The following is a 27499-nucleotide window of genomic DNA, read 5'->3' as shown; positions in this document are numbered from 1 at the left end:
CTATCTTCATATCATTTACAAACTTTGCCACAAAGCCATCAATTCCGTTGTCTAAATCAATGACAAACAATGTGAGAGGTAGAGTTCTCAATAGTGACCCCTGAGGAACACTGCTAGTCACCGGCAGCCAACCAGAAAAAGACCCTTTTACATAGAAAACATAGAAAACATAGAAAATAGGTGCAGGAGTAGGCCATTCGGCCCTTCGAGCCTGCACCGCCATTTATTATGATCATGGCTGATCATCCAACTCAGAACCCCGCCCCAGCCTTCCCTCCATACCCCCTGACCCCCGTAGCCACAAGGGCCATATCTAACTCCCTCTTAAATATAGCCAATGAACTGGCCTCAACTGTTTCCTGTGGCAGAGAATTCCACAGATTCACCAGTCTCTGTGTGAAGAAGTTTTTCCTAATCTCGGTCCTAAAAGGCTTCCCCTCTATCCTCAAATTGTGGTCCCTCGTTCTGGACTTCCCCAACATCGGGAACAATCTTCCTCCATCTAGCCTGTCCAATCCCTTTAGGATCATATACATTTCAATCAGATCCCCCCTCAATCTTCTAAATTCCAACGAGTACAAGCCCAGTTCATCCAGTCCTTCTTCATATGAAAGTCCTGCCATCCCAGGAATCAATCTGGTGAACCTTCTTGTACTCCCTCTATGGCAAGGATGTCTTTCCTCAGATTAGGGGACCAAAACTGCACACAATACTCCAGGTGTGGTCTCACCAAAGCCTTGTACAACTGCAGTAGTACCTCCCTGCTCCTGTACTCGAATCCTCTCACTATAAATGCCAGCATACCATTCGCCTTTTTCACCGCCTGCTGTACCTGCATGCCCACTTTCAATGACTGGTGTATAATGACACCCAGGTCTCGTTGCACCTCCCCTTTTCCTAATCGGCCGCCATTCAGATAATAATCTGTTTTCCTTTTTTTGCCACCAAAGTGGATAACTTCACATTTATCCACATTAAATTGCATCTGCCATGAACTTGCCCACTCACCCAACCTATCCAAGTCACCCTGCATCCTCTTAGCATCCTCCTCACAGCTAACACTGCCACCCAGCTTCGTGTCATCCGCAAACTTGGAGATGCTGCATTTAATTCCCTCATCCAAGTCATTAATATATATTGTAAACAACTGGGGTCCCAGCACTGAGCCTTGCGGTACCCCACTAGTCAGCGCCTGCCATTCTGAAAAGGTCCCGTTTATTCCCACTCTTTGCTTCCTGTCTGATAACCAACTCTCCACCCACACCAATACCTTACCCCCAATACTGTGTGCTTTAAGTTTGCACAGTAATCTCCTGTGTGGGACCTTGTCAAAAGCCTTCTGAAAATCCAAATATACCACATCCACTGGTTCTCCCCTATCCACTCTAATAGTTACATCCTCAAAAAATTCTATGAGATTCGTCAGATATGATTTTCCTTTCACAAATCCACGCTGACTTTGTCCGATCATGTCACCACTTTCCAAATGTGCTGTTATCACATCCTTGATAACTGACTCCAGCAGTTTCCCCACCACTGACATTAGGCTAACCGGTCTATAATTCCCCGGTTTCTCTCTCCCTCCTTATTTAAAAAGTGGAGTTACATTAGCCACCCTCCAATCCTCAGGAACTAGTCCAGAATCTAACGAGTTTTGAAAAATTATCACTAATGCATCCACTATTTCTTGGGCTACTTCCTTAAGCACCCTGGGATGCAGACCATCTGGCCCTGGGGACTTATCTGCCTTCAATCCCTTCAATTTACCTAACACCACTTCCCTACTAACATGTATTTCGCTCAGTTCCTCCATCTCACTGGACCCTCTGTCCCCTACTATTTCTGGAAGATTATTTATGTCCTCCTTAGTATAGACAGAACCAAAGTAATTATTCAATTGGTCTGCCATGTCCTTGCTCCCCATAATCAATTCACCTGTTTCTGTCTGCAGGGGACCTACATTTGTCTTTACCAGTCTTTTCCTTTTTACATATCTATAAAAGCTTTTACAGTCTGTTTTTATGTTCCCTGCCAGTTTTCTCTCATAATCTTTTTTCCCCTTCCTAATTAAGCCCTTTGTCCTCCTCTGCTGAACTCTGAATTTCTCCCAGTCCTCAGGTGAGCCACTTTCTCTGGCTAATTTGTATGCTTCTTCTTTGGAATTGATACTATCCCTAATTTCTCTTGTCAGCCACGGGTGCACTACCTTCCTTGATTTATTCTTTTGCCAAACTGGGATGAACAATTGTTGTAGTTCATCCATGCAACCTTTAAATGCTTGCCATTGCATATCCACTGTCAATCCTTTAAGTGTCATTTGCCGGTCTATCTTAGCTAATTCAAGTCTCATACCTTCAAAGTTACCCCTCTTTAAGTTCAGAACCTTTGTTTCTGAATTAACTATGTCACTCTCCATCTTAATGAAGAATTCCACCATATTATGGTCACTCTTACACAAGGGGCATCTCACGACAAGATTGCTAATTAACCCTTCCTCATTGCTCAAAACCCAGTCCAGAATAGCCTGCTCTCTAGTTGGTTCCTCGACATGTTGGTTCAAAAAACCATCCCGCATACACTCCAAGAAATCCTCTTCCTCAGCACCTTTACCAATTTGGTTCACCCAATCTACATGTAGATTGAAGTCACCCATTATAACTGCTGTTCCTTTATTGCACACATTTCTAATTTCCTGTTTAATACCATCTCCAACCTCACTACTACTGTTAGGTGGCCTGTACATAACTCCCACCAGTGTCTTCTGCCCCTTAGTGTTACGCAGCTCTACCCATATCGATTCCACATCTTCCCGGCTTATGTCCTTCCTTTCTATTGCATTAATCTCTTCTTTAACCAGCAACGCCACCCCACCTCCCCTTCCTTCATGTCCATCCCTCCTGAATATTGAATATCCCTGAATGTTGAGCTCCCATCCCTGGTCCCCCTGGAGCCATGTCTCTGTGATCCCAACTATATCATAATCATTAATAACAATCTGCACTTTCAATTCATCCACCTTATTACGAATGCTCCTTGCATTGACACACAAAGCCTTCAGGCGCTCTTTTACAACTCTCTTAGCCCTTATACAATTATGCTGAAAAGTGGCCCTTTTTAATGCTTGCCCTGGATTTGTCGGCCTGCCACTTTTACTTTTCTCCATAGTACTTTTTGCTTCTACCCTCACTATACACCCCTCTGTCTCTCTGCACTGGTTCCCGTCCCCCTGTTGTGAACTAACCTCCTCACGCCTAGCCTCTTTAATTTGATTCCCACCCCCCAACCATTCTAGTTTAAAGTCACCTCAGTAGCCCCCGCTAATCTCCCTGCCAGGATATTGGTCCCCCTAGGATTCAAGTGCAATCCGTCCTTTTTGTACAGGTCACGCCTGCACCAAAAGAGGTCCCAATGATCCAAAAACTTGAATCCCTGCCCCCTGCTCCAATCCCTCAGCCACGCATTTATCCTCCACCTCATCGCATTCCTACTCTCACTGTCGCGTGGCACAGGCAGTAATCCTGAGATTACTACCTTTGCGGTCCTTTTTCTCAACTCCCTTCCTAGCTCCCTATATTCTCCTTTCAGGACCTCATCCCTTTTCCTACCTATGTCATTGGTACCTATATGTACCACGACCTGTGGCTCCTCACCCTTCCACTTCAGGATATCTTGGACACGATCAGAAATATCCCGGACCCTGGCACCAGGGAGGCAAACTACCATCCGGGTCTCTGGACTGCGTCCACAGAATCGCCTATCTGACCCCCTTACTATCGAGTCCCCTATCACAACTGCCCTTCTCTTCCTTGCCCCACCCTTCTGAGCTACAGGGCCAGACTCTGTGCCGGAGGCACGGCCACTGTCGCTTCTCCCGGGTAAGCTGTCCCCCCCAACAGTACTCAAACAGGAGTACCTGTTGTTAAGGGGCACAGCCACCGGGGTACTCTCTATTACCTGACTTTTCCCCTTCCCCCTCCTAACCGTGACCCATTTGTCTGCCTCCCGTGGCCCCGGCGTGACCACCTGCCTGCAACTCCTCTCTATCACCTCCTCACTCTCCCTGACCAGACGAAGGTCATCAAGCTGCAGCTCCAGTTCCGTAACGCAGTCCCTTAGGAGCTGTATCTCGATGCACTTGGCGCAGATGTAGACGTCCGGGAGGCTTGGAGACTCCAGGGCCTCCCACATCCGACACCAAGAACAGCAAACTGTCCTCACACTCATACTGCCCCTCTCCTCAAATAACAACTGAAAATGAATGCCAAAACTTCCTCGCCTGTTTCCGCCTAAGCCCATTGAGCCGAAGCCCTTAAGTCTTCACTCTGCTCCCGGCTCACTCCGCAGCCCACAAACTATGCTGCCCGCTCTATGAGGCTCTGTTCCTTTTAAATCTGCCGCGCTGCACAGCCCGACGTCACACGCCTGCGCAGTCCTGCCTCTCAGAACGCCATTGGAGAAAAAAAATAACGAAAATTTCAAAAATGTCTTTCTCGGCACTCCCACTCAGACTCTCAGACTCCTTCTTTGAATCAAACCCGAAGCAGGATGTCTGCCCTTTTAAATCTGCCGCGCTGCACTGCCCGACGTCACACGCCTGCGCAGTCCCGCCACTCAGAACGCCGTTGGAGAAAAAAAAATAACGAAAATTTCAAAAATGTCTTTCTCGGCACTCCCACTCAGACTCTCAGACTCCTTCTTTGAATCAAACCCGAAGCAGGATGTCTGCCCTTTTAAATCTGCCGCGCTGCACTGCCCGACGTCACACGCCTGCGCAGTCCCGCCACTCAGAACGCCGTTGGAGAAAAAAAAATAACGAAAATTTCAAAAATGTCTTTCTCGGCACTCCCACTCAGACTCTCAGACTCCTCCTTCCAATCAAACCCGAAGCAGGATGTCTGCCCTTTTAAACCTGCCGTGCTGCACTGCCCGGCTCGCTGCCTCCTGCCTTTCAGCCATTCCACTATCCATGCCAGTATATTTCCTGGAACATCATAGGATTTTATCTTGTTGAGAAGCCTCATGTTTGACACCTTATCAAACACCTTCTGAAAATCCAAGTAAATGACATCCACTGACTCTCCTTTGTTACTTCCTCAAAAAACTCCAACAGATTTGTCAGGCAAGATTTTCCTTTACAGAAACCATGCTGACTGTGACTTATTTTATCATTAGTCTCCAAGAATCTCAAAATCTCATCCTTAATAATAGACTCCAATACTTTCCCAACCACTGAGGTTAGGCTAACTGGCCTATAATTTCACTTCTTTCACCTTCCTCCCTTCTTAAAGAGTGCAGTGACATTTGCAATCTTCCAGTCCTCGAGGACCATACCAGAAACAAGTGACTCTTGAAAGATCATGGAAAGATCATGACCAATGCATCCGTTATCTGTTCGGCAACCTCTCTCAGGAAGGAAAAGAGATTTGAGAGTTTAGAGACATGGGCATGGAAGCCCATGAAAGGGATGTTCAGAAGACAAGAAATGGGAGAGCAGATGCATCCTGGGTAGAATTCCAGTGATACAGAAGAGTGTCAGTATGGTAGAGATTGAAATCATGGTTGAGAATTTTAAAATCAAGTTATTACTTAATCAGGTGCTAAAATAATGTAAATAGTTTTGTTTTATATCAAATCTGTAGCAAAACACTGTACATGATGGATCTCTGTTCCTCTCAATAGATGTTTGTTGACCTGCTGAGTATTTCAACCTTCTCTACAGAATAACATTTTCTGAGTTGATCCAGGATCCATATTTCTTTCTTTTTATATCTTTTTATTAATTTTCCAAAATTATAAACAGAATAACAATATTGATACAAAGAGATTGGAATTATTTTATTGTTGATAAACATGTACAAAAAAGACTTCAAATAATACAGGTGTAATAGACTTCCAAACTCGTAATATAATTAATCATAAAGAAAAAAGAAATAAAAAGAAAAGAATAATGCAAAGACCACCCCCCCCACACAAAAAAATAAATAAATAAAAACTAAATACTAAACCCAAAAAGAAAGCAAATGGAACAAAACAAGGCTGGACCAATATCTTAAATCGAATACATTCAATAATGTCGTCAACTCCACTCCTCTATTCATATATTTTAAGTTAATAAGAAGGATTTGGAAAAGGTCAAGTTACATCATATGGAAATGTTGAATAAATGGCTCCTAGTCTCTTCAAATTTAACAGAAGGATCAAAAATGACACTTCTAATTTTTTCTAACTTTAAACATGATATACTTTGGGAAAACCATTGAAATATAGTAACACACGTCAAAGTTGCTGGTGAACGCAGCAGGCCAGGCAGCATCTCTAGGAAGAGGTACGGTCAACGTTTTGGGCCGAAACCCTTCGTCAGGACTAACTGAAGGAAGAGCTGGTAAGAGATTTGAAAGTTGGAGGGGGAGGGGGAGATCCAAAATGATAGGAGAAGACAGGAGGGCGAGGGATGGAGCCAAGAGCTGGACAGGTGATTGGCAAAAGGGATATGAGAGGATCATGGGACAGGAGGCCCAAGGAGAAGGAAAAGGGGGAGGGAGGGAAAAAACCCAGAGAATGGGCAAAGGGTATAGTCAGAGGGGCAGAGAGAGAAAAAGGAGAGTGAGAGAAAGAATGTGTGTATATACATAAATAACGGATGGGGTACGAGGAGGAGGTGGGGCATTAGCGGAAGTTAGAGAAGTCAATGTTCATGCCATCAGGTTGAAGGCTACCCAGACGGAATATAAGGTGTTGTCCTCCAACCTGAGTTGTATGTAGTAGGAGGGTTAGTCTCCTTCCAATTCAATAAAATGGATCTTCTGGCCATTAAAGTAACAAATGCGATCATCCAACAGGCTGAAGAGGATAAAGATCTATATTCCGTCATTGGCAAACCAAAAATTGCCGTAGTAGGATGGGGTTGTAAGTCAAAAAGCAAAACTGTTGAAATAATATTAAAAATATCTTTCCAGAATTTTTCCAAGAGAGAGCAGGACCAGAACAAGGATCCATATTTCATAAAACCCATATTTCCATTACAGAAACAACAGATTTCCTTGTATCTGATTGCCTGCTGCTTCCCAATTTCCAATCTTTGTCCTTTTCTTCAGTTCCCAATCCCTACTCCCACAGCATCTACCAAACCTTCTCCATAGTTATACCTATAAAAAATAGCGCTGGTAACACTTTCCTCTGCTTCCACCTCCTACGCTATACATAAAACCAGAGTAAAGTGGAGAACCAAGCCTTCCTTATTGGCCAAAGGCTCCATCCAGAATACAGTTCCTCCAAAACCCATTTGGTTGTGACTGATGTTGAGAGTGCACAAAAACTTTTAGGTAAGCGTCCTTCTTCAGATAAGTTTAACGCACCTACACAAGAAACAAAGGAAGTCTTTTCCTTCCTGCTCAGAAGACAGATAGCACATATATTTTGTAATTTCCCACAAGAATAAAACCTACCGAATTATTCTGGGGGATTTGTGCATATCTGTATTCTAGTTTATCTCAGCAAAGCTAAATTTGCTATCTGGGAGTCCTAGCACAAAAAAAATCCTTGGTTATCTGGCATATCTATGTTGATAATTATTTAATTTCAAACTTGATTGATTCTCAAGCTTTGTGTATTCTGCTGCAATACTAAAATACATGAAGCATCACGATTTTAGCAGGATGCCTTGGGGACCTTAGAGAGTAGATAGCTTTGGTGTAAGGAAGTGTGGAAAATACTAAATTATCCCTATTCGGCCTACTGGAGGTCAATGAAATGTAATTTGTCTTCTACGTACTATATCCTTTTTGTCATCTATATTTGCCTACAAATGTTTCAGTTCTAGTCTCAATATATGAGACCATTAATTTGATAAAACATTAAAATCAAAGGTTTGTACAATTTTGAATTGGTTTAAATATTATTAGCAAGTATGTATCTTGTAATTTCAAAGACATTAATTTTCTACAGAATATGGAAGTATTCCACCACACTCCAAGACTTGATAATTCATCCATCTTTAGACACCTTTTATGCTTTCAATGCACCACAGAAAGCATTCTGTCCAGATGCGGGGCTGCTTGGTATGGTAAATGCTGTGCACATGACTGCAAGAAGCAGTAGAGAATTGTGGACACAACTCAGAACTTCACTGAAACCAGCTTGTTCTCTATGGACTCTGTCTATACTTCCCACTGCCTCAGAAAGCAGCCATCATAATCAGAAACTCCACCCACCTAGATATTAGCTCATCTCCCCTCTCGCATTCGGCGGAAGATACAAAGGCCTGAAAGCACATATTGTACCACCAGGCTCAAGGAACAGTTTCTATCTCACTGTTATCGGACGTTTGAATGAACCTCTTGTACAATAAGGTGGACGCTTAGCCTCACAATCTACCTTGCTGTGATCTTGCACTTTACTACTTACCTGCACTGCACATTTTCAGTAGTATATTCGGTGTTGTTATTGTTTTACCTTATTATAGCTGACTGCACTATGTAAAGATTTGATCTGCATGAACAGTTTGCAAGACGAGCTTGGTATGTGTGACAATAATAAATCACTACCAACATCAATACTTTGAAATCGGATCTCTTCCTGCTTATAAAAACAACCAGCTGTCATTCATCCATGTTTCCCTATTACCAACATTTTGTGTTTTGCTCTGTTATTGCCAACTGACTCATTTTCCTGGCATCATTCGGACTGCTAAATGAGTTTCCTTCTTTAACATGGAAGACTTGCTTAACAGAAAATAAATGGCATTCTGATTTCATAGTCTCTTTGTCTATGATCGAGTCAGTAGAAGGCACTGTATATCCAAGATTAAATCTAAGGATCATAATTTTCTGTTGGTCTGGCGTAGTATTAAGTCACTTCATATGGTAGTTGGGTACATTAAAAGACTGAGGTCATTCTCAGTGAGTGTTAAGGTTTTAATGCTTTGAAGTACAAAAAAAAACCCACTGGGTCACCAAGAAGCTTCTGAATATGTTATGAATAAGATCATTCTTACTGCCAAATAAAGGAACATTTTCCTGCTGTTGATGCATAACCAGGATCAGGCTCACTTGATTGAAATAAGCTGCCAGGACAACCATTAGAGTCACTAAATTAAGAAGAGTTTGAAATCCAAGGAAATGGGACTGTCATCTACCATTAAACTGAAAGCTTGATTCTGATTTCATTATAAATACAAGTTCACAGAAAAGGCGGCTTTGTAGTGGTGTCTTGCTTTGATCTGCTCAGTTGCCTTGAAGCAATGATTAAGAACATTGGCCAGAGGCTAATTAATTTTCAGTTGGCTTCTTAAGAATTTAGTCTTGAGTGATAACATTTCTTGATTGCTGCCAAATTTTCTCTAAAGAATGCCACAGTCACCTGAAATAGAGGCAATACTTTAGAGTTCCAGTGGTGTCCTTGTTTCAACAGAAGGTAAATTCAGTGCTGCTTCAGCAGGTGATTATATAATAACTATGAAATATTTTAAGCATTATGATTTTATGTTGTTCATGTTCATTGTCATTTCAATCACATACAGCCAAATGAAACAACATTCCTCCAGACTAAGGTGCACAACACAATACATATAATTCACACACAATGCATAAAGTAATAAATTATCAACTAATAAGGTGCATTTACAACACGTAAAGAAGTAAGCAGTATAATGCGACTGGCACTTCATATGTGGTGAGACCTGGGTGATGGGAGGAAGTTAGCTAGTTATTGCCCGTTATGTTGCTGGCATTTAGGGCAGCAATGAAGGTCTTCCTTCATTGTCTGTCCATGGTTATTTTCACTATTATGCCCCAGGTGTGATTCAGAGTCCTCATTTCTGCCTCTACGGTACAGCACCAAGTTGTCTTTGATCTCCCACATTTCCTCTGCCCTTCAGGGGGCCAATGAAGTGCTACCTTGATGATGGAGTTGGCCCCTCTTCTCACCATGTACCCAATCCATCTCCAACTTTTCCTCATGATGATTGTGGCCATGTCCTTGCGATGACACTGAAGGAGTAGGGCATGGTTGGAGATTTTTCTTGGCCAAATAATATGGAGGGTCTTCCGGAGGCTCATGGTGTAGAATGATGTCAGCTTGGCAAGGTCATTCTCTGTCACATGACAGCAATCTGACCTGTACAAGAGTGTGGACGGCACACAGCTCTGGTGTAGCTCCACCTTGGTGTGTGCGCTGTACTTGGTTGATCCCCATATGCTGCTCATTGATCTGAGGGCATTTCTAGCTTTGCTGAGCCTGCACTGGGTGTCACCTTTGCTCCCACTATCCTGCCGAATGTTGCTGCCCAGGTAGGTGAACCTGCCGGTGCTGGAAAAGTCAACACCATATGCCTTGACTCAAGGAGGACACTTTACACTGAGGGCCATGGCTGACTCGGAGTCCAAACTGTCCAACGAATGTACACAGGTGCAGAGTTTTCTCTTGCATGTGACGGTATGTATGTGATAGTAATGTAAGTCATTCGCAAAGTCAGGGTCTTCTAAAGTAGGGAATAGAGTGCATCTGATGATTTTCTACTTATCTTTCATTGTTTGCCTCATAATCCAGTCAGTCACCAGATTAAATAATATCGCAGGCATCACACAGCCTTGCCTGACTCTGGCCCTGACTTCAAAGATTGCAGTTCTCAACCATGCAGGTGAAATTAGCACAGAAATTATGGATAAACTGGACAATTTTGGCAGGGATCCCATATGATCTGTGGATTTGCCAGAGGCTATCATTGTGGATGCTACCAAAAGCCTTTTCAAAGTCCAAGAAATTCACATACAGTTCTCTCTGCCGCTCTGTGCACTGCTCTATGAGGTTACACTGCGTGACGTTCTGGTCAACACAGTCTCTTTTCCTCCTGAAGCCAGCTTGCATGTGTCAACAGCATCAGTAATTAATGACTTTGGTGAGAATCTTACTTGGCACTGACAAGAGTGTGATGTCCCACCAGTTAGTGCAATCACTTAGTGCTCCTTTCTTGGGGATCCTAACAATAACTCCGATGTCCATTTCTTGGGTATTGACCCCCTTCCCAGATTATAACAAACAGTGGTTGCAGGATGGCTGCTGCAACTTCATGGCAAAGTAACACTTTAATAATTACACTTGAATATTTAAAATGCTCAAAACACAATGGAATTTTTATTAAGGACATTTTAGTTTTACAAAACTATTGTGAAAGTGGCAGTGAGAAAACATGAACATCACTGAAAATGTTATAATTACAATTTCTTACATTAAAAAAGTGGTTTTAGCTTAAGGGTCCTTTTTCAAATGCTTTACGAGAAAAATAATAACTGCATGCACTGTCAATGTTGAAAATGCGTAACATAGTTTTGCGCCATTTCCATCATACAAGTTATTAATTTTAGCTATGACAAGTGATTTCAGGCAGATGGGGCTCATAGGCCGTGATTGTCAGTTGATCTAGGAGAATGAAAACTCTGATCTCAAACCTCCACTGCCTTGTGGCTATACCCAGCCACAGGGAAGGCTTCGGAGCAAATCTTGAGGGAAAATATGGAGCTGGAGTCCCTAAGGCAGTCCTACTTTGAGTTCAACCTTGACTGGCAACTCCTGCAATGTTGCTGGTTCCAAACTGTATCGGTCCCTGCCTTTCCTTCAGATTCATCAGCTGCATGGAGAGAGGGAGCCTGCTACCTTGCTCTCCAATTGTACTGCCCTGGCTTACATATCTAGACAGCTAAGACACAACATCCCTGTTCGATCCTAACCGACTGAGGGAATACTCTAAAGTGATCCTACTTTGTACTTTGACGTTAGTTTCATGCTTTGTGTATGTGATGCTGATTTTAAAAACGGTGAGTTCCATAAGGTAGTAACTAAATTACTGATTAAATGTTACCCAGATGTTGCTGTTTCTAGTTTTCCTAGCAGTTGGAATCAAGATCTCCTGATGTTCTAGCTGGGTGCATTAATGGGTTGAACCAGTTCTCGGTGAGCGTTAAGATGTTATGCTTTAAGATACGGAAATAATAAGCACACTGGTTAACAAAGAAGCTGCTGAATATTTCATGAATAGGATAATTCTTACTGCCAAGACATGCAGAGATTTTTGCTGTTGAACCATGTCCACTGAAGGCTGGATCAAGACTGTCAGAATCATTGGAGAAGACTGAGAAGATATACTAGCAGGTTCTAGACTACAGCACACATTTATCCAAATGCACAAGCTCTAATCTTGCTGGCATATTTACAAACAGTGATCTAATGCAAGGCTCCATGGGGATCAGTAGTGAAAGGTAAACTTGCAGTATTTTGGTGTTTAAAAGTCTGCTTGTACACACTGCCCTAATTTAGACTGGTGTGTGCCCCTTGAGCCCATTTCTTTGAACGAAAATCTCACAGTTATAAAAAGTAAAAGCAAGAACAAGGTAAGTGATATTTATTTTAATTATGTATTTTGTACCAACATTCTTTTAATTATATATGTGTTTTAAATGTTTGTTTTTAAGTACTTTGATCTTATGTTTAATTATTTAACACCTTTTATTATTATTCAATTCATAACATGTCAATGAGAAAAAATGTGACAGCTTTGACAAACATAAGCATACCTTTATTCCAGTTAAATATTTTCTCGGCTCGTTCACGGCCCAGTTATATTCTTGTTGCAACAGAGCGTTTTCCTATTTAAGTCCCGGATGCTGATATGCTGTATTTTTTTCTATTTCTGGACATGCTTACCAAAAAACTATCGGCTATTCGAGAGACAAGTGATGGTGATAGTCCCCATTCAGCAAAATCATGGTCTGTATCAAGGAGAGTATCACAGGATGGAAACAAGTGATTCATGTTCTCCAAATAATTGTTATTAATGAGAATGAATGCTATATGGTGCTCATGTTCTAAATTTCCATCGTAAATAATCTGAATTAAGTTAGTAAGACTGTAGTTTCAGATCAAGTAGAATGATCTGAGGATGTTTTAGTTACATAGTAGATACAACCCAGACCAGAATGTGTAAAGCCCTCCTAACTATTGAGCAGATCTACATGAAACATTGTCGCAGGAATGCAGCATCCATCCTCAGAGACTCCAACCACTAAGGACATGCTCTCTTTTCATTGTTCTCATCAGGAAGAAGGTACAAGAGCCTTAGGACTCACACCACCAGGTTAAAGAACAGTTACTACCCCTCAACCAACAGATTCTTGAACAAAGGGGTTAACTCCACTCAACTTCACTTGCCCCATCACTGAAGTGTTTCCACACCCAATGGACTCACTTTCAAGGACTCTTCATCTCATGTTCTCGATATATATTGCTTACTTATTTATATTATGTTTCTTCTTTTTGCATTTGCACAGTTTCTTGTCTTCTGCACTCTCTTCGAAAGTTCTGGTTTGGCAATTGTTCATTAATTCTGTTATAGTTACTATTGGATAGATTTGTTGAATGTGGCCACAAAAAATGAATCTCAGGGTTGCGTATGGTGCCACATATGAGCTTTGATAACACATTCCCCTTAAATATTTTAACTTTTATTCTTAACTCATGACCTCTAGTTCCAGGCTCAGCCAACCTCAGTGGAAAATGCCTCCTTGCATTTACCCTATCCATACCCCTCTTAATTCTGTGTTCTCTATCAAATCTCCCCTCATTCTTTCACGCCCCAGGCAATAAAGTCCTAACCTGTTCAACCTTTTAGTAAAACTCGGGTCCTCAAGCCCTGGCAACATCCTTGTAAGTTTTCTCTGTACTCTTTCAGCATTATTAGTATCTTTCTTGTATGTAGGTGACCAGAACTACATACAATACGCCAATATAGGCTTCACCAATGTCTTATACAGCTTCAGCATTACATGCTAAGCCCTGTACTTCATTATGAAGGCTAATGTGCCAAAAGTTCTCTTTACCACCGTATCTGCCTGTGACGCCTCTTTCAAGGAATTTTGAATCTGTACTCCTAGATTCCTCTGTTCTACCACATGCCTCAGTGGCCTACCATTCACTGTGTAGGTCCTACCCCTGTTTGTCCTCCTGAAGTGTAACACCTCACATTAACTTGACTGCATTAAATTCCATCTGCCATTTTGCAGACCATTTTCTCAGCGGGTCCAGACCCTGCTGCAAGCTTTGATAGCCTTCCTTGCTGTCCACTATGCTCCCAGTCTTGGCGTGATCCACAAAAATAAAGTGCCGCAGTAGCATAGTGCTTAACACAACACTATTACAGCTTGGAGCATTTCAGAATTCCAGTGCCATCTGTAAGGAATATGCACTATATGTTCTCCCCATTAACTGAATAAGTTTCCTCCGAGTGCTCTGGGTTCCTCCCATATTATAAATTGTCCTGTGGTTAGGCTATCTTTAAATAGGTGCGTTGCTGGGTGCTGCAGCTTATCGGGACAGAAGGGCCTGTTCCATGCTGTATCTCTAAATAAGTAAATAACCTTGCTTTTGACAAGGTCCCACACAGGAGATTAGTGTGCAAACTTAAAGCACACGGTATTGGGGGTAAGGTATTGATGTGGATAGAGAATTGGTTGGCAGACAGGAAGCAAAGAGTGGGAATAAACGGGACCTTTTCAGAATGGCAGGCGGTGACTAGTGGGGTACCGCAAGGCTCAGTGCTAGGATCCCAGTTGTTTACAATATATATTAATGACTTAGATGAGGGAATTAATTGCAGCATCTCCAAGTTTGCGGATGACACGAAGCTGGGCGGCTTGTGTTAGCTGTGAGGAGGATGCTAAGAGGATGCAGGGTGACTTGGATAGGTTAGGTGAGTGGGCAAATTCATGGCAGATGCAATTTAACGTGGATAAATGTGAGGTTATCCACTTTGATGGCAAAAACAGGAAAACAGATTATTATCTGAATGGTGGCCGATTAGGAAAAGGGGAGGTGCAACGAGACCTGGGTGTCATTATACACCAGTCATTGAAAGTTGGCATGCAGGTACAGCAGGCGGTGAAAAAGGCGAATGGTATTATGGCATTCATAGCAAGAGGATTCGAATGCAGGAGCAGGGAGGTACTACTGCAGTTGTACAAGGCCTTGGTGAGACCACACCTGGAGTATTGTGTGCAGTTTTGGTCCCCTAATCTGAGGAAAGACATCCTTGCCATAGAGGGAGTACAAAGAAGGTTCACCAGATTGATTCCTGGGATGGCAGGACTTTCATACTAGGCTTATACTCGTTGGAATTTAGAAGATTGAGGGGGGATCTTATTGAAACATATAAAATCCTAAAGGGATTGGACAGGCTAGATGCAGGAAGATTGTTCCCGATGTTGGGGAAGTCCAGAACGAGGGGTCACAGTTTGAGGATAAAGGGGAAGCCTTTTAGGACCGAGATGAGGAAAAACTTTTTCACACAGAGAGTGATGAATCTGTGGAATTCTCTGCCACAGGAAACAGTTGAGGCCAGTTCATTGGCTATATTTAAGAGGGAGTTAGATACGGCCCTTGTGGCTAAAAGGATCAGGGGGTATGGGGGGAAGGCTGGTACAGGGTTCTGAATTGGATGATCAGCCATGATCATACTGAATAGCGGTGCAGGCTCGAAGGGCCGAATGGCCTACTCCTGCACCTATTTTCTATGTTTTCTATGTTTCTATAATTTTGCTGATCCAGTTTACCACAATGTCTCTAGATCATTGATATAGATGACAAACAACAAATAACCTTCGACACACCTCTAGTCACAGGCCTCTAGTCAAAGAAGCAACCATCTACTACCACTCTCTGACTTCTCCCAAGAAGATATGACTTGACAATAAATTTTGATTTCAAATCTATATTTGTGATATTTTGTCGAATTCCGAGAAGCCCTTCTACCATTTTACCACAGCTGTCTGATGCATTAAAGTTTTACATGAACAGGATTATCTACTTTGTTAGTTGTCAGATAAGGAGAGGAAATGAAGATCACTTCAATGAACTTTCCATATCTTCATAAGCTTAGAATATCATAAATGGAGTCCCATATACACAAAACTCACAAAACAGCTTCAATAGGATCTATCCTTGCAACAATATAGAGTCTAGAAGTGCAAATGGGAAGAAAGAGAGATATTCTCTGAATCTGTTGAACACAAAAAGCTGTAAGGTGTCAAACCTAAAGATGAAGATATAAAAATTGTTCAGTGCTGCTTTTATTGTGAGTCACACTAATGCTGTTTTTGAAAGCTGCGTAAAAAGCAATGACTTCAAATATGAAATTTGGTACAGCATTGTTTGATTTCCCCATGCATTGTGCGGTTTCAGTGCCACATTTTCTGCTGACCTATTATAAGTACTCCCAACGATTACACTGCGGAACAGCAGGTGTGCTATTTGCAGCCAGCTCTGAAAGCACATATCACAAGACAAGTAATTGTACTCCAGAGACAGGGGCTGTTGGCAAGGAATGAATAGATAGTGCATTGATGGGAGGTGAAGGATGGCCAATGGTGTTGAAAGGAGTAAGGGAGGTAGAGGTTAGAGAAATCTGGATGGGAAACAATGCTCACAGGTGCCTGGAACGAGGTGACAGGTTCGAGGATCCAATGAGTAAAACATGATACACAGATTTAAAATGGGCACGTGAATCATTTATTTAAAAATTAATAGTGAAATACAAAACTGAGCATCTAGCTGAAAAAGTATTCGTCTAAACTACCCAAAACCACAAAACTAGAGATTCAGTTACCCTTTAATTGAACAGCTACTATGTTAAATCTCCCCAAATTATAAAATAGAAGAACTAAACATGCTACTGCCAGATACTTAAACAAATGAGGGGCGCATGCCTGCAATGCTCTTTCCCAATGGTCCTTCTGCACTGGTCGGAATTCCAGCCTGAAGCAGGTCCCAAGGATGGAAGAAAGTGAACGAGCCTCCTGCATGTGCTATTCTTAATAACGCGAGGTATCCAGAACCAGAAATCTGTGCCATTGCGCGAATGCTGACCGAAGGGAAAGAGTGGCCGCAACTTTGAAACGTTATCAATGACCACATGGCGGAAGCAACTTTTGACCAGTAAATAAATCAATGCGCCACGTGACAGCGGCATGTTGTTTTTCTTGATTAGAGAAAATCCTAATCAGGGATTTGATAAATCAATAATTCGTTCCAGTTATCTTGGACATTTAAACATAATATTCATGACATTGTTTCATTTAGCTAGTCCTGCATTCAAATAAATGAGATCATGAGACGTAAAGCAACCGCGCATGTTGTAAAGACATGAGGCCAAATATATAGTGCACCCCACCTGTCTTTTCTGTATGTTGGCGTTCTATCACAGTGGAAGACTGAGCAGATCAGATGCCCCATGTAAACAGTCTACAATTTGTAAAGCACTGGAACTAAATTTAAATTACCAGCTTAGCAGGGAATTCGCCTGAAGTCAGAGGGTTGGAATCATGAGCTAGATGTGGTCCATGGTATCACACTGTGAATGATGTCGAGGATTCAACTGTTCACCACAGTTCCCCATAATTAATGCCAGTAAAGGAAGAATTGTTAGGCATCCAGTAAGATGGCAGCGTTCTCAGATGCAGCAGCTTCCACAGGGCTAACCAAAGTAGTTATCATCCTTTTAATGCATTTGTTATGATTGCAAGACCCTGCTGAACATTAAGAACTTAAAGTACTGTAGGTCTACCGCACCAGCGAGTCAGTGTTGGTGGAGAAACTGAAGGAGCTGGACTTGGTGTAACTCGTACTGCTGCCTGCATCAGAGAGGCACTGGAGTGCAAAGGCAGTGTGTAGTCTAACAGTGAGGGATTGTCTCAGTCAATTTTCTTGTGATCACAAGGTTCTGTGAGACATTGGTAATGTGGAAAGCTGCAAATGCAATTTGCGGTTTTATTGGCGAACGGCGTGGGTGAACAGCAAGAGAACTGTGTGGCCTCGGCCATAGCATGGACAAGGCCTCAAATTGCTGTGTCACCTGTTTTCAGCCGCCCAGGAGAGGAGCATCAGAGTTGGTGCACTCCACCGAAGTGCCGGAGGTGGTGTGGCACAGCATCCATGTTGGAGTTAGTACTGCCCTCTAGTGTTCACTCACCAGAAAGCAAGATATACTGTATTGTGTTCGACTGCAGATTACTGCAACATTCATGGACTCAGGGACTTGGACTATGCTGTTTTGCGTGACTATATTTTACTGCTGTCTTATACTGTATATGCTATATGCGCCTTATGTTGCAAATGACTGTTGGTACTGTGTTTTGCACCTTAGCACTGAAGCAACACTGTTTCATTTGACTTTATTTCTGGGTATTCATGTATGGCTGAATGACAATTAAACTTGAACTTGAACTAGAACAAAAGAGGGTTAAGACAGATTTGACAAGGATGAGCAGACGAACCACGAACCAGTTAATGGCAAACTCAAAGTATTCCCAAATTAGGAGCTAAATCATATCCCAAAGGTAAAAATACAGTTCTACAATCCCCTGAAAGTAGAGCTGCAAAAAAAAAATCAATAAATTAAAAATGGTCATTTCTCAAAATTGGCTGGATTTAAGCCTGTAACTGAGTCTGCTGGAGGGAGTGCAGAGGAGATTCACCACGATTTTTGCTAGTAACTTGCTAACTCAACAAGATCTGCACAGATCCATCAGCTTTGTCAAGTCATCAATGGCCCAAACAACTCATGCTGAGAGCTGAAGAGTTAAACTTATCAAGAACAGGGAGGCAGACAACACCCAGCGGAAGGACACTTGAAAATAGCCATTCTGTCTTTGATATAAATGCCCTTGACTCCATCCCACAACTTTCATGAAATATGTTGTTTAATGGCAGCAGTACAGTGCATGGCCAAACAAATATGACATGCTACAAAATAAATAAATAAATAGTAGTGAGGTAAAACAGGAGAAGTCTTGAGTCCATGGACATTTCAGAATTCTAATGGTGGAGGGATAGCTTTGAGTATGGGCCTACATCTCCTTCCCAATGGTACTAGCAAGATGAAGGCATGCCCATGATGGTCAAGCTCCTTAATGATTTATGTTACATTCTTTAGCTACTTCCCTTTGAAGGTGTTCTTGATGGTGCAGACAATTGTTCCCATGATGGAGCTAGCTGAGTCAACAACCATCAATGTATTATCTACAGAAATTTGCTTCTACAAATATAGAAATCTGAAGAAAGTCTTTGACAGCTGTCACACAATACTATTCCCCCACTTATTTCCTTGTTCCAGTATGGAGCTGCACTCATACCGGAAGAAGTGAATCTTCCATCTTGTTTGTGACGGAGTGCACTCTGTAATCAACTTCCCTGCACATGTGCTTTCACACACACACACACTCACACAAATATCGCCTTGTCATTCTGCTGTCGTTGTGCTGAGTGCACACACTTCAATGTCTTCCCCGGTATATCCTCATAATGGGTCCTAAACTGAGCTGATGCACTTGGGTTGGCATTATGGTGTCTTTCCTGCCATAGACGGTAAAGTATTCCATTTTGTTAGTAATGGGGATGTGTAAATGTGCATATTTTGTTTATATACTGAATTTAATGTAGATACAGTACTTCTGTTTATTTTGTAACTACATTGCGAGGTGCATCATATTCTAATTCATATGTAGTCTTAAATTAACTTTGTTGGTAAATTAAGATGGTATGTCCCAGTGCCGACTTAAAAGGATTAATCTCCCCTGCCCTCAGCAGGGGAGAGAGAGACAGAGACGGGGCTTCCAGGAGTACATATTGAGCAAGAATAACTACAAAGCTATTATTGTGTTTTCTGGTAGGTATCTTTTTGTAAATATTGGCAGTTTTCACCATTTTTGCTAATTTTTTAAGTTTGATTGTTGATACATCATATAAATACCCCTTGCAATAAAGTGTTAAGTGACTCCAGCCATTTTGCCTTTGGTCATAACCCACATATGTAACAATGTTTTTGAATTGCCCCTTATAGATGTAGAAATGCTCGAAGTATGAAAAGGTGAGCTGTTCATAGCAGAACACTTAGCCTTTGACCTGCTCTTGGAATCCAGATGAGCTTCTGGTCAATAGTGACTCCCAAGACATTCACAGTGAAACCTGCTGTGGTAATGCTATTGATTGACAAGCCAAGGTGCAGCTGTATGCAGGCGTGCACTGCTCCATTTGTTACGAATGGAATTGAAAGTTGTTTTTTGATAGTGAGGAGGGTACAGTAGTCTGGGGCTACAGGATGACATTGATGATGTGGTAAAATGAGTAGAGGAATGGTAGATGGAAGTTAATATTCATAAGTGAGAGATGATGCAGTTTAGAATATTTAATGAGGGCTAGGACATATATTAGGAATGATAACGCCAAGGAATATTGAGGAACAGAAGGGCCTTAGTGTATATTTGAAGTCCATGAATTCATGAACAGATAGCACAGACAGATAAGGTGGGGAAGAAGACACAGAGGATACTTCAATTAAGATTATCAGACCGATGATGTACTCTGGGCATTGGCTCCAATTGACTGAGTTTGATGCTGGAAAAACAGTGCCTCGAGAAGAAATGAAAATATTTGGTATTTAGCTGTCCAGAAACATTTGTAAAAATTGTATCTCTCCATATCAATACGTATTTCAGCATAACAATGCCCTTTTTTGATGTTGCAAGGATAAGTTTCCAGCCCACACACTGTGAACTGCGTTTGGCGAAACCTTTTGTTATAACAATTATCCATTCAATAAAGATAAGACAATCTGGTAGTATATCCTAACTTTCATGTTAAACTTCTCAACTAGCCTGTTGTTAATAAATTGAACTTACACAAATACTTACACTCAACTTCGAAAACTTACACATCATTGAGATTTCCAACAGAGGGCACTCTGAATCTATTTTCCATCCGAACCTAATTTTATGTTAACCTGATTATAATGGTAGCATCTGATGTGATGTTTGTATGAAAAAAGGAATTTTATTTCACAAAAAGAACTGGGAATGAAATTGGTGCAAATTTGAGTAAAGACACAGGTAGATGAATATATTCCTTCCCCTGCTGTTACTGATTTCACTGCCTGGGAACAGTGAACAACAATAGCTTAAAGAACATCCTTAACTCCTTTAGTGCCTTCATTCATTTTACTGCCAAGAACTGAGTGTTTCTCAAAATTACATCCCACAATCAGACATTTCAAGAAAAACAATGCCTTTCTCTGTGGATCATTCTTTGACCACAGAGTAAGTTAACCCAGCAAGAATTTCAGGTAATTTAGATTGGATTAGGGAATCATGGTGGAAGAAATCTCATTTTAACAGTGGTACACAGGGCATTTTTGGAAGCTGCCAAGGATGACATCATGCATTGGTTTCGCTCTCCCTGTAACTATAAAGACTACCCTCACCCTCAAAACCAAGCCCTGGGTTTGTTTCGGGAAGCCAAAGAAATCTGTGAAATCCACGAGGGAGGATTAGAAGTCCTGACAGCTTTTACAGTAATTTAGCCATTTTATACATTTTTACCAGGGAGAAAAAAGGACAATCAGATTCATGGTGTACCTACACATCAGTTTTCCTTGTTTTGATGTGACCACGCTGGACATTGTCACCCAGAAGGATAATTCAGATTGAAGTGACTGCAATCTTTCTGAGGTATATAATTGCCACAAATAAGGAAACATGCAGTAATATGTAAAATCCTTAAGCACATATATGTAGCTAGGATGCCTAAGACTTTTGTGACAACCTGGAGCGGAGGGCGAGTTTGAAAACCTGGCAGGAGCAAAAGATGCTGGGAATGGTGAAGGTGAAGCACTAAAGGAGGCATGTGGAACAAATGGCAGAGGAGGGGTGCCAGGAGCGGGGAGGCAGGTGGCGCAGGTGCAGACATACCCAGCCCTGAGACGCCAGGCAAGGTCATTTGATTCCAAACAATTGTTTTATTGATCATTACAGAATGACTCTCTGGTTCTTCCCACTCCCTCTTCTTTACCCAAACATAATTCCCTTCTCCCTGCTCTCTTTCCACTCTCAGTCCACAATAGAGATCAATATCAGAATCAGGTTTATCATCACTCACATATCTCATGAAATGTGTTTTTTTTTGAGTCAGCACAGTGCAATACATAAAATTACTACAGTACAGTGCAAAAGTCTAAGGGACCCTAGCCGTATACATGTGTCTAAGACTTTTGCACAGTGCTATATATCAGTGTGGTATCCACAGAGGTACAGTATGCCCTACTATTGTATAAGAGCTAGGATGTCATGTTGCAGTTGTCCAAGAACATTAATCAGGTTGTACTTAAACCTGTTCTGTCATCACATTACAGAAAGAACCTCGCAGGAATAAAGTACAGAAAAGATTCACAAGGATGTTGCCTGGAATGGTGGGTTGTTGGGAGAAGGGCTGGGCTGTAAGGAGAGAATGGACAGGCTGAGTTTAATCTCACTGGTCTGTCAGACTGTGACCTTATAAGGGTTTGTAAAGTTATGAGTGGATTAGTTATGACAAGTAGGGGGAATCTTTTTTCCCAGGGCAGGGAAGTTTATAACTAAAGGGTACAGGTTTAAGTTGAGAGGAGAGAAATGTAATGAAGAAATACGAGGCAAGTTTTTCCACACAGAGGATACTGAGATGGAAATAATTCAGAAGATGTCTAGCTTGGGTGGTCGATGGTTGGGCTGAATAATTCCCTCATCTTGGCAATTAGCTTGCAAACGTTTCGTTGCCATGCAAGGAGACATCACCTGCGCACTGTTGATTTGGCCAAGCATTTGGAGGACCCACCACAAACTCCAGCTCAGTGATGATGTCTCCTCACATGGTGATGAAAGATTGGCAAGTAAATTGCCGAGATCGGAGAACAGCCTAACCCAACCAGGGTACTGAGTATTTGGAATGTGTTGCCAGAGGGGGTATTGGAGGTAGATATTATCCTCACATTTAAAAGAGGTTTGTGCAGGGAATTGGAAAGTAAAGACACAGAGGGATAAGGGGCTAATATATGCAAATTAAATTAGCAGAGATTGGTATTGTGGATGACATGGACAAGGTGGGCAAACAGGGTTCATTTCTGTCCCGCACATTTCTACAACTTCATACAATCATTTCAATATGCTAACATAAAGGAAAATTCTGCTGTAACATGACAGACACTGCAGCTTAGTGCTGGACTATTGATCTGCAGAAAGGAGTTCAAATCACATAATAGCAGCTGTAGTGTTCACTTTCAAGTAATTAACTATATTGAGGATTAAAAAGCTGGTATCAGTAATGGTGGCTATTAAACTGCCAGATTGTCATAAAAAGACATCTGTTTCACTAACATTCTTCATAAAAGAGATACTGTTACCTTTACCTAATCTGCTTCATATGATTTTTGAGACAGGTCAATGTAGTTGTTTCTTAATGGAAGCGTTCAGCTGAGGTGTTTTGTATATCCAGGCTATGCTCACAACCTGTGAATGAATGATTTAAAAGAAAAGTATTTTGCCCTTTGATTGTCTATTCTTTCTAAGTGACTCCTGAAGATCAGTACAGCAGGATTTGGGTATCTCCTTTTGTTCTTTAAAAGGCTCACTCAATTGAGATGCTAACAGTGCATTTAGTGATATTAAAACAATCTCCACCTATTTTTCTTCATCTATGTCCTTTCTCTGCTGAGGCAGTCCATTTATCCACTGCTTTATGCACATGGCAAATGATAGTGACACAGTCAGTTGAACTGCTGCCTCACAACTCTTGTGATTTTGGGTACATTTGGGCACTCTGGTTGTGCCTGTGCGGACTTTGCATTATATGCATCTCTGCGACCATGTGGGTTTCTTCCAGGTGCTCTCACAACGAATAGTTGCAGGTTAGTAGGGCGAAAGGACATGGTTGATAGCCCTTGGTATACACGGTAGTGGGTAACATCTGGGAGAAGTTTCTAGAAATGGAGGGAAAATAACATATACCTGTACTTAGTGTGATACTTGATGGCCACTGCTCTCAGTGGCTGAAAGGAAATGTTTTAGAACATAGGACATAGAACATAGAAATCTACAGCACATTACAGGCCCTTCAGCCTACAATGTTGTGCCAACCATGTAACCTACTCTGGAAACTGCCCAGAACTTCCCTACCGCAGAGCCCTCTATTTTTCTGAGCTCCATGTAGACCATAAGACCATAAGATATAGGAGCAGAAGTAGGCCATTCAGCCCATCAAGTCTGCTCCGCCATTCAATCATAGGCTGATCCAATTCTTCCAGTGATCCCCACTCCCCTGCCTTCAACCCATACCCTTTGATGCCCTGGTTACTCAAGAACCTATCTGTCTCTGCCTTAGATGCATCCAATGACTTAGCCTCCACAGCCAAACATGCCAACAAATTCCACAGATTTACCACCCTCTGACTAAAGTAATGTTCTTATCTAAGATCCTCTTATAAAACCTTTTGTATCCACATCTACCACCATCGCAGGCAGTACATTCTACACACCCACCACTCTCTGTGTAAAAAATTTACCTCTGACATCCTCCTAAACCTACTTCCATGCACCTTAAAATGATGCCCTCTCATGTTAGTCATTTCAGCCCTAGGACAAACCCTCTGACTATCCTCACAATCAATGCCTCTCATCATCTTATACACCTCTATCAGATCATCTCTCATCCTCCGTCACTCCAAGGCTAAGTTCACTCACCCTATTCTCATAAGGCACACTCTCCAATCCAGGCAACATCCTTGTAAATCTCCTTTGCACTCTCTCAATAGTATCCACATCCTTCCTGTAGTGAGGTGACCAGAACTGAACACAGTACTCCAAGTGGGGTCTAACTAAGGCCTTATATAGCTGAACATTACCTCATGGCTCTTGAACTCAATTCCACAGTTGATGAAGGCCTTCTTAACAACCCTGTCAACCTGCGTAGGCCCCCAAGTTCTCTCTGATCCTCCACAATGCCAAGAGTCTTACCATTAATATTATATTCTGTCTTCAAATTTGACCTACCAAATTGAAGCACTACACACTTATCCGGGTTGAACTCCATCTGCCACTTCTCAGCCCAGTCCTGCATACTATTGATGTCTCTCTGTAATCACTGACAACCCTCTAGACTATTCACAACTCCCCCAACTTTTGTGTCATGAGCAAACTTCTACTTCCTCATCCAGGTCATTTGTGGAACCTTATCAAATGAAATGTTTTCATGCAGTTAGACTCCTAGAGGCATGGAAAGGAATTTAATTCTGCTGGCATTTGGATAGACAGAGTTCTTAATGTTGTGGGGTGATTCTGCAGACACCTACTCATAACCTCATGTTTAGTTTTGACCTCTTCTCAAGAGGTTCTGTAGTCCTGCAGGCAAGTGCTACACCTGCTTTTTCACCTCCTCACTCACCACCAAGCAGTCCTTCCAGTGGAGGCAACACTTCAGCTACAAATCTGTTGGGATCATCTGCTGTATCAGGTGGTCCTGGTGCAGCCTCCTCTACATTGATAAGACCCTGTGCAGATTGGGGAACTGCTTCACTGAGCACTTTTGCTCTGTTCTCCTCCACAGGTGAGACTTCTTGGTGGCCACCCATTTTAGTTCTACTTCCCATTCCCATTCTGACATGTTGATCCACGGTCTCCTGTGCAGCCATGATGAGACCACTCTCAGGCTAGAGACACAACATCTCATATTTTATCTGGGATGCCTCCAAACTGATGGTATGAACATTGATTTCTCTAACTTCTGGTCATAGATCCCCCTTCAAACTCTCTTTATTTTATTTTGGTTCCCCTCTTACCACTTCTCTTGTCTTAATCTGTCCATTAGCTCCCTGTGGTGCCCCGCCTCCTTACCTTTCTCCCATGGTACACTCTCCTATCCTATCAGATTACCTCTTCTTTTCTTCTTTACCTTTGTTACTTAGCACCTCCCAGATTTTCATTTCATGTCCCCTTCCCCACCCACTTGTATCTTTCCCCTCATCTGGGTTCACCTACCACCTGCCAGCTTGAACTCCTTCCCCTGCTGCCACCATCTTATTCTACTTTCTTCCCCTTTTCATTCTGTCCTGATGACAGGTCTCAGGCTGAAATAACAGGCAGGATAGACAAAGGAGTGTCACTGGATGTTGTTTATTTGGATTCTCAGAAGGCGTTTGACAAGGTGCCAGACATGAAAATGCTTAACAAGATAGGAACCCAAGGTTTTACAGAAAAGATACTAGCATGGGTAGGGGATTGGCTGACTGGCAGAGGGCAAAGAATGGGAATAAAGGGGACCTTTTCTGGATGGCTACCAGTGACTAGTGGTGTTCCGCAAGGTTCAGTGTTGGGGCCACTTCTTTTCAAGTTACATGCAAGTGATTTGGATATAGGAATTGATGGCCAAGTTTGCAGATGATATAAATATAGGTAGAGGGACAGTAGTAATAAGGAAGCAAGGTGTTTGCAGAATGGGAGAATTGGCAAAGAAGTGGCAGATGGAATAATGGGAAGTGAATGGTCATACTCTTTGGTCGAAGGAATAAAGACAAGGACTGTCTTTTAAATGGGGAGAAAATTCAAAATTCAGATGTGCAAGGGGACCTGGGAGTCCTTGTGCAGGATTCCTTAAAGATTAGCATGCAGGTTGAGTTGGTGGTGAGGAAGGCAAATGCAATGTCAGCATTCAATTGAGAGGACTAGAATACTGAAACAAGGATGTAATGCTGAGACTTTATAAGCATTGGTCAGACTACACTTAGAGTATTGTGAGCAATTTTGAGCTTGTAGTCTAAGAAAAGATGTGCTGGCATTGGATATGGTTCAGAGGACGTTCACGAGGATGATTCCAGGAATAAAATGCTTAGCATATGAAGAGCATTTGATGTCTCTGGTCCTATATTCATTGGGGTTTAGGAGAATGAGGGGCCATCTCATTGAAACCTATCCTATATTTAAGTCTTAGATAGAGTGGATGTGGAGAAGATGTTTCCTATAATGGGATCAGATGGCACAGCCTCAAAGTAGAGGGACATCGATTTAGAAAAAAAGTTAAGGAAAAATTTCTTTAGCCGGGGGTAATGTATCTCTGGAACTCAATGCCGCAGAAGGATGTGCAGGCCATGTCATTGGGTATATTTAAAGCAGAGGTTGATAGGTTCTTGATTTATCGGGGCACCAAAGGTTACTGGGAGAAGGCATGAGAATGGGGTTGAGAGGAACAAAAAAATCAGCCATAATAGAATGGTGGAGCAGACTCGATGGGCCAAATGGCCTAATTCTGCTCCTATGTCTTATGGTTTTTTGGAAATATCAATCTTTTCATCATCGATGCTGCTTAATCCTAGTTAGATTTTTTTTTGTACATGAATGTTTTCTTTCTCTTATTTTCTGCTAATTCTGGCATTTGGAAGCTGAAAGTTAATTTCTCTGTTGGCTTTCTGGTTAGGACTATTAATCAAACTAAACGAACTATTCTACATATTCTCTGCAAAATATTTCAGATCATACTCAAGTGAAAAACAGACTGGCGGGGGAACTCAAAGGCTCAGGCAGCATCTGTCCAGATGAAGGGCCTCAGCCTGGAAAGTGAACTATCTACTTCTCTCCATAGTTGCTGCCTGCCGAGCTGAGTTCCACTA

Source organism: Mobula birostris, chromosome 5 (assembly GCF_030028105.1).
Source record: "Mobula birostris isolate sMobBir1 chromosome 5, sMobBir1.hap1, whole genome shotgun sequence".
NCBI classification, from domain to species: domain Eukaryota; kingdom Metazoa; phylum Chordata; class Chondrichthyes; order Myliobatiformes; family Myliobatidae; genus Mobula; species Mobula birostris.
Note: the sequence above shows the minus strand (reverse complement) of the source record.